This window comes from Ambystoma mexicanum, chromosome 1q (assembly GCF_040938575.1).
Source record: "Ambystoma mexicanum isolate Mex_15411 chromosome 1q, UKY_AmexF1_1, whole genome shotgun sequence".
Classification (NCBI taxonomy): Eukaryota; Metazoa; Chordata; class Amphibia; order Caudata; family Ambystomatidae; genus Ambystoma; species Ambystoma mexicanum.
The window spans coordinates 984,342,235-984,350,816 of record NC_090922.1 but is presented as its reverse complement, the minus strand read 5'-3'; the positions used below and the strand labels follow the sequence as shown (position 1 = coordinate 984,350,816).

At 45.1% G+C, this 8,582-nt stretch overlaps 1 protein-coding gene across 2 annotated transcripts in view; it reads left to right on the top strand.

Moving 5' to 3' along the window:
* The first annotated feature begins 2,190 nt into the window (after window positions 1–2,190).
* LOC138539815 (interferon-induced protein 44-like) overlaps window positions 2,191–8,582 on the top strand; it is a 237,741-nt gene continuing 231,349 nt past the window's right edge. Inside the window, exon 1 of one of the 2 annotated variants that reach the window (XM_069641637.1) lies at window positions 2,191–2,426. The gene's annotated coding sequence lies outside the window, so the exon portion shown is untranslated. The remainder of the gene's footprint in view (window positions 2,427–8,582) is intronic. The other variant, XM_069641636.1, reaches the window with a different exon arrangement.

Here is an 8,582-nt window from a genome sequence, read left to right as displayed (position 1 = left end):
TATATATATATATATAGTACTTGTGGCTTCCGTTGTGAAGCAGACCCGCTCACCAAACACGGACCGTCGCGCAATTACTGCAGAGTGCGCGCTGCCTGTGATAAACAATGGCTTCAAAAGAAGCACAGAATTGTACATGACCCCTAAAACGGGGAAATTTGCTCTGAGCAGGGCGTCTCTCTCCCGCCCCAACCGCACACAAAACCGCTTACTTTTTTCTCTTTGCTACTAAATTCTGATATTCACTGATGCATCACCGTGCTTTTCAAGATACTCGGCCCGTAGGATATAACAGATAAGGCAGTCTTTGCTGGCTACATGCAGCGCATTGTGGGCTAATGAGCGTGGCATCCTACGGGTGAGAACAGCACGCCATGCGGTATCAGTGTTCCCAGATGGGCAAGCGCGGGCAGAATGAATGAACACCACCATGCAGCACCAGCAGAATTAAAGTTTGTTGCCAATCCTACGTAAATATGAATTACGTTTATTGTGTTGTGACTGCATTATTCTTACATGGTTTCAATTAAGTTTTTTGACGTTTACAATATGATAGTTAATATAATATGTATTAAATGCTGAAATTGCCTTCCTCTGGTACACATAATAAAATCTAATTTATACAGCGCACTCATGTATATGTATATTTACCATTCAAAGATGGCCACTAGTTTTGGCTTGTTTCCAGAGAGCTTCCTTAGAGACAGTCCTCCACTGGAAGAGCTCACACAAAATAAGAGTTCCAAGATGGGCAGGAATGGGTGGGGTTAGCCATATGGATTACATTGCCTAGGGGCAGGGAATGTGGAGGGGGGCCTTACAACTGTGTATCCCTCCTCAAATATCATCTTCATTCGCAAAGCACTACAGACCCTCATTCAAAGCCCATATTTGAAGCTCTTATGTTAATGACAATAGTTTAGGCTTTTAAGATAGTGCTTTCAGCACCACCTAATAGCCCAAACTAAAAATGACCCAGTTATCTGAGGTTTTCTTAGTCGCCCTGCTCTACTTCTACATCCACATCACCTAACCGCAGTACACCTCTTCCCCAGCAGACACAGTGTACAAAGAGAACATACAGGATCGAAAGATTTTCACACCTCCTTACATACTTGCCAACCCTACCGATTTAGGCGGTAGTATACTGCTTTTTAAGCAGTCCTACCGCCTACCGATGTATTGGCACCAAATACCGATTTTTTTACTTTTTTTTTTGCCCACGCCAGCTCGGGGAGTGTTTCAAGGGCTCCCCCGAGCTGGCGTAGCAGGAGAAGGCACAGCATGCAGGCTTTTGATGTCAAAGGCACCCACGGCAGTGGGCTAAATGCACCCCTCCACCGCAGGTCCCTTTGACAAAAGGCGCCATTAGCTCCCCACAACGCCAGCTCGGGGGAGTCTTTCAAGGGCTCCCCCGAGCTGGCATAGCGGGAGAAGGCGCGGCATGCAGGCTTTTGATGTCAAAGGCACCCACGGCGGTGGGCTAAATGCACCCTTCCGCTGCCTTTGACAAAAGGCGCTATTAGCACCCCACCACGCCAGCTCGGGGGAGTCTTTCAAGAGCTTCCCCGAGCTAGCGTAGTGGGAGAAGGCGCAGCATGCAGGCTTTTGATGTAAAAGGCGCACACGGCGGTGGGCTAAGGGCGCCCCTCCGCCGCGGGTGCCTTTCACAAAAGGCGCCATTAGCCCCCACCACGCCAACTCGGGGGAGTCTTTCAAGGGCTCCCCCGAGCTGGCGTGGTGGCAGAAGGCATGGGAGGCGCCTCATTGTCATTGGATGCACCCGCGGCGGCGGGCTCATTCAATGACAATGGGCTGCTGATGCGCCCTATTCCTATCATTACCTCCTCGCTGGACTATTTTTGAAACTTTAAGATTCCTACAGATTTTTGGTCACAGAATGTTGGCATGTATGTTCTTAGACAACTCGAAATATCAAATAATTACATGTGCATAGCTCTCAACCATTTATGTCGCAATGGCAGGTGAAAACACCCGATTTTATTTTTGGCGGGTGAGAGGCCCATTGAAATTAATGGCCGTGCAGGAGTCTTGGCGGGTGAGTCAGCTGTTTACAAGGCGGGTGACACCCGCCAAAAGCGTGTGAGTTGAGAGCTATGCATGTGTGCATGACGTAACAAATACATGTTTCAAGATAGCGCATATACGCTACAGCATTTGTGTACAAGGCATACCTCCTCCTCTCAGTCCTGCCAGGACACGCCTGTTCGCTTCTGTGGGCCGTCTGTCACGGGGAACTCTCAGAATGACACAGATCCGGAAATTCCAAAATCTCGACAAGATTCACGTTTCGCTGCCTACGGGTTCCTTTTTACTGGCGGCCCGCCCTTCCTCTTCTCGAATGCTTTCTGTTTCACTTTCTCATTGGCGGCGAGAGCAAGCAGAGCCGAGCAGCAGGGTTCAAGGTAAGGAGTCTTTTAACTGATTAAGTCTGAATGACGAGCAGGTTTAATTTACGTTTTCAGAAACTGTATTATTTTTTGTGGTGTCGAGTCTTGTTTTGATCAACAAAACAACTTTTGGAAGCAAGATGAATACGTTTATGATCCTTTTCCGGTTGTAGTTCCCCTTGTCAATTCTCTTACTAACGACTGTTTTCAGTCAATTGTCCGTTTTTTAAAAAGTTGTATCTTGTTTGCAGCGTCATATTCTGTTTACCGAAATCAGCCTCTGCCTCGTTTAGACGTGCGCCTTTTACTACATCGGCTGTGAAAAACAAACTTCATTTTCATGTTTTATTTACGACTTGCATGTCAGCTCATGGGCAAGCAGTGCAATTGTGACTTTTCATAATTATTGTTCGTGACACTCGCCCATGCAAACATTAGGAATGTACAGTCATAACCTAAGTTGGGAGTGACAACCTGTCCCTTTTTTAAAATGTGTTTACCTTAAAAGTACCCAGACATGACAACATGCTCCATTACAGTCAGTAGATGCTAGAACCAGCTGTTTTTCACTACTCACTCTGAAATGTGCTGGATTTCCCCCATTATAAACCCAGGACCCGTTTCAGGTTTGTATTTTTGGTGTGTTGTACCACCCTTTTCCCAATACTTTATGCAGGGACGTCATTTCACCAAAATGCCAGGTGTTGTGGAAGTGACCTCACATGAAGTGATGTCATTTGACCCCACCCCGAAGTGACATCAGGGGAAACGATGGAGCACAATCTTTCACCCCTTGACAAAACTGGAAGTGGCATCACATAATATGAAAAATATGGTTACAATATCACTGTAATGTGATATACATTGCATACAAGAATAGATCACCATATGTATCGTTAATATCAGTGTGTATAGGCCCATAATACAAAATTACTGTGAATGCAAACAGACGTCCAAGGCCAAATGATAATGATGTGTTATTATTTGGCGCTTATAACCGCTTTAGTTTATATAGAACAAATATGCATACAATATCACCCAACCTGTGTTGGTACTCATTTATCAACTTCAGAAGGATGAAAGGCTGAGTTGGCCTTGCCGGGATTTGGACCTGCAACCTGCAAATCACACACACATTGCAGCAACGAGCACTCAACCCACTGAGCTATCTTAGCGGCTATAGCTATCACACCCGCTATAGTAAAATGAGCAATTGCATGTCTGAATGTTCAAAAAGTCAGAAAGCAAATTACACTCTGTGGTGGATACCATTAAACTGGTAATTGAGATTTAACAGCAGGCCAGTTCTTCTGCAGTTCTGGTGCAAAGTTAGCCCCATGTCAAACTTGCGTGGATCTACTTTACAGGCTTCAGAGGTTGGCACATACATACCATTGGGAGGGTTCATAACTATGTATTAAAGAATTTAGAATAGTGCAGGAAGAGCAGCACACTCACATGGTATCCCCTACTCTTGGCACTCGTTACCTCATACATGCCAACAAACACCCTGAACGGCATGCCATGGAGATAGGAAAGATAAACACATTATGAAATCAAGGGCCATTTTATGTGCTATGCTCAAACATTTCTGCGATGTACACAAGCTTTTAGGCACAATGATTTTGTCAAGTGACTGAGGTCACCGATATGGGATGTCTTGTGATGAGCGTAACAGAGACAATGGCAGAAAAAACATGCTAAAATTGCAACTTGCGAAAAGCAAAATACATAGTCCGAAATGGATGCCTATCTACTCTAAATGCTTTTTGGAAGTTTTTGTCTACATTGTGAATTTGAGGTGTTTAGACTCCCTGAAGTGTGCATGAAATAAACCTTTTATGAGTGTAGCAATTACTGTATAGAATTCCAGAAAGACAAATTATTTGTTATTCCTATTCTTTCTTATTTAGGGTCACTGCTCAGTGTTACCCTTTTGGAAACCCTGTGTTTTTTTTATTTTTTTGTCTTTTTTTTATTTTTTTTTAAGAGGCCTGAACAAGAAACCCAACCACTCCAGAAACAAAAAAGCACATGGTGCTGGCCACAGCCCAGGAGTTTCAATAATAAAAATATTTATGTATTATTTTCTTTTTTTAGGGGGAGACCTCAGGTGTCGCAGTTGCTACCCCTGCCGACCCCAAAATGACGTCCCTGACTTTATCACCTCCACTCCTTCCATGCCCCAGTAATAACTTAATGTTAGGCAGAAACCTGTGCAGTTCCCTTAGGGGCCACTGCAAAAGGCTTAAGACTACAGGTGTTGGCAGTAAACCCAATTGGTAGCAGTCTGTACCACCCAGATTTTACCTGGTAGCGGTGGCTGAGCAGCCAGACTTCTCTCAAGAAGAGTTAGACAGTATATAGAGTATACAAGATAAGTACCAAAATACAGTAGCACAAGCAAACACTGACCAGAGCTTTGGTATCAAAGTATATAATTATTTATTAAAAAGACACACTTGGAAACACTCCAGCACTATTATTGTAAGCAAGTTCAAAAACACAGTCACTATTAATATATATACATCCCTTATTCCTTATTAGACAAGTCTTAGTTAACACCACTTATTTCCAGACAGAGGTGAGCGCTTAACTAAAGATGGCACTCCAATAAGTTTAAGAAAAAGGGAGAGAAAAGGCAGAAATTAGAAAAAGCACACAACACAATACTTTACAAGCACCCAGCAAGGCAGGAAAGTCAAAGTCTACTTGTGAGCAAAAAGTTCAGAGGCCAGGCTCCCTCTTGGAGAGAGTAGAACACCAATGCGCCCAAGATCACACAGTTTAAAAGGCTTGAAAAGTCTTGCAGGGAGTTAAAAGGAATTAGCTCAGCTCAGAAAAGTTCAGTTAGCCAGCCTAGGGCCAATCCAAGTGGTAAATTGAGGATTTAAGAGACACCCCACACAGACCGTTGCGAGGGAGGCCAGGTGGACACAGTACCTTGAAAGTGGAGAGAATCCTCCAGCGGGGGCAGTTGTCCCTGGCAGCGGGTGCAAGTCACAGCATCGTCCAGAGGAAGAGAAGATCTCGACGCGGAGGAAAGCTGAAGGTCGTTGCACTGCCAGGGAAGAAACCAGTCGCAGAATTCTCGGGTTAAAAGGTACTACCCTTTTATTCGCGGTAGTGGTAAAATGTGGTATCCCGGTTGACAGGGTGCTTGGCACAGGCAAGGCGGCCACGAGATGATCCGGGAAGGTGAAAAGGCAGGCAAACTGGTTATCCCCACCAGTCAAAGGAAGAAGACTCTTCGGGATGAAGATCTCCTCTGTCGTTGGAAGAAGTGGTGAGTCGGTTCAGCAGGGCTCCACCGGTGGTGTCGTCGTTGCAGGTCGGCTCAGCGTCTCCCTTTTTGGATTCTTTGGTCCTGTGGCGACGTCTGAAGTCCCAGTCCCCAAAGCCCTGCTTTTATGCAGAAAACCCCCATTCATCAGTCCTAGCTGTCACTCAAACATGCTAAGTGGTGAGCTGGGTGGCTCACCACTGAGCCAATCACACAAGAGTGCGACTTGAGTTGCTGAGGCAACTCAGTCCAGGGTGCCTAAACCCCCCTCCCACACATCCTGTAGACCCAGAAGACAGAGTGGCACCACTTTTGGAGGCTTTTGTGGAGAAGCCCGCCAAAAAGTGGAACAAAGGGCTCGACTTGGGTTGGAGTTACAGAGGCGAACACAAACGCCATTTTGAAACCGAGTCCTGACGAAAAGACCCAACCGGGGAATAAATATTAAATAAATAACCCAGCGGTATCTTTAACATTGCACCAAAAAATGGTATGTTTAAAATGAATGGGAAAATCCCATAGTAAATATTCTTAAGGAATATTTTGCGTGGTAACCACTGCCCCAGCCAGAAACTCGATGAGGGGGGACTGCACAGTGCCCCCTCGAAAAACAGACCCAGGGGCAATCTAATTAGGCCTACCAGTACTTCCACAATATGATGGTTTGTACTGGTTCTGTTCCCAATTTAAGACTAGTAAAGTCAATGGTGACTTTACATGCCCTGGGAGACAGTAGTCAGTCCCAGGGTATGGAGTCTATGTTTGGGGGTCACTATGACACCCCTGTGTTACTGCACTGAGGGTGCTGTGTAACACACTTACCAAAAACCACATGAAACCCTATGGAGTAAAAGACCCCATAGCCCATAAAACACATCACAAAGTCAAAGGATATCTCAAATCATGTCTAAGAGTGGGAGAAAAAGAGTCTCACTCTTAGCAGGAGAAAAAAATAAACTCCAAAAATCCAGCAAAGCTGCTGGGGGACTCACTAGGTTTGGGAAATTAGCCTTAACAGAGAATTCTCCCTAACACTTAATGAGGCACTATCCTCCATGACAAGACCCTTCTTATATATCAGTGTTTTTGCCCCTCCTTCTTGGAGGCGTAATACCTCCAACCGCCTCAATAGACAGTTACATTTGGGTCCTGGTGATCCTTTCGCTGTATGGATTTGTGCGGCCCGCCATACAAGTGCTGTCCCAGTCATCTGGGCGATGGGCTGTGGAACGCAAGTTAGGCTGTTCAACTTCAAGGTGCGGGGTCCGGTTGAGGCTCTGTTGTCCATTTGCCGGTGTAATGTCAGAAATCCCTACTTGGCATAAAATCCTGCCTGCAGGACACCAGCCATAGAAGGATGCCAGTGCTCGTGGAAGCACCTAGGTAATTAGCCACGGACAGAAGGCCCCTCCCTCCCAGTGCGTTAAATGTGAAAACAGAAGAGCAGGTACTCCCCCAATCTCCGTGCCGATAAGGACCAAACATTTTTCTCATGCTAGGGCACTGCAGAGTCTCACTAACCCTACTAATGATGCTCTGCCGCCCACCCCTGCAACACCAACCAATTGCTTATTTCTTTACTTGTCTCACTTTCTACGCGTGTGTGTGTTTTGCTCTATTTGTCTCTCTTGCTGCTCGCTCTCTCCTCCAATCATGTTTTCACCTTATTTTTAAGTCCCATTTTTCAGAGCGTGACTAGAGTCGGTGCTTCCAACCAAAAGCTTGGTATAATGGTGCCTTAAGTCGTTCACTTGAACGTTGATTTAGTAAGCCTACTACAACCATGTGCCAAAAACGTCTAACAATGATGGACTGATTTTGCCCGGTTTTGGCGCCTGTATTGTGGTTTACAAATGTTGGCAGGCTTTAAGAGAAAGGAGAATCAGATAGACACCTAATGCTCAAATTAATTGCTATGATCTATGGGTGATTGAGGGTTCTCAAGAGAAAGTCCGCCCACAAACTCCCAATCGCCTTTGAAACCTGAGCTGCAGGGTGGCTGCATCAATGAAACAATTAGCAGATATAGTTGTATCACTTGGATTCAAACCTGATCGTCCTAATGAGTTGTTTTTCAGGTTTTGGGGAAAAATCATGCTCTCTTTGGTGAGGGGGTCTTTTCTTCCCCTATGCTAATTGCATAGAGAGGACGATTCCTCTAACACTTGTGTGTTAGCAGTCCTCCACATGCAGCGATAATGCCTCCTGCCATGTACGTACACGGTGTGAGGCGTTTACATGAATTATTATGGAATCCGCCAGTTTTTACTAATTTCGATCCATATTTAAGCCAAGAGAGAAATACATTTGTGGTGCACATTATATGGATGGTTACTATTATTAATATATTAAAACTCTATAGTTTAGTAAACCAGGAAAGCTGATATATTTTTTTTTTGTCACAAAACTACAATGAGATTAAATTATGTGTCCAGGATCACCCACTTTTTTTGAAACCAGGATTTGGGCCGAGCCTGCATTTCAAGCAATTTACCACAAATCTTCGTAGCTATAGCTAATATAGGGGTTTCTTAAGATTTGAGTTTCTAGGGCCACCAAATGTGATGCTACTATTTTTTATTCTATTGCAGTCGTCACTTATATAGCACAATTTCCCCATTTGTATGGCCTCTTAGCGTGTTGTGGTTGCAACCCCCTCAGGGGCCTAAGTACAGTTATGGGAAAGTTCAAAGAGGACGTGTAGGATGCTTGTGTGCATTTGGCTAAGATTAGGATTTTATAGGGCTGGCTAGGCTCCAGCAAGCAACCCAAGAGGTTAGGCACGTGGGCGGGTGCTGCGGGAGGGCACGACATAGAGCTAGTGCAGGAGATTCGATGTGTGTGCAGCTAGACTGAATTTTGTCGTACCCTGTCTTCTAATGGCAGAG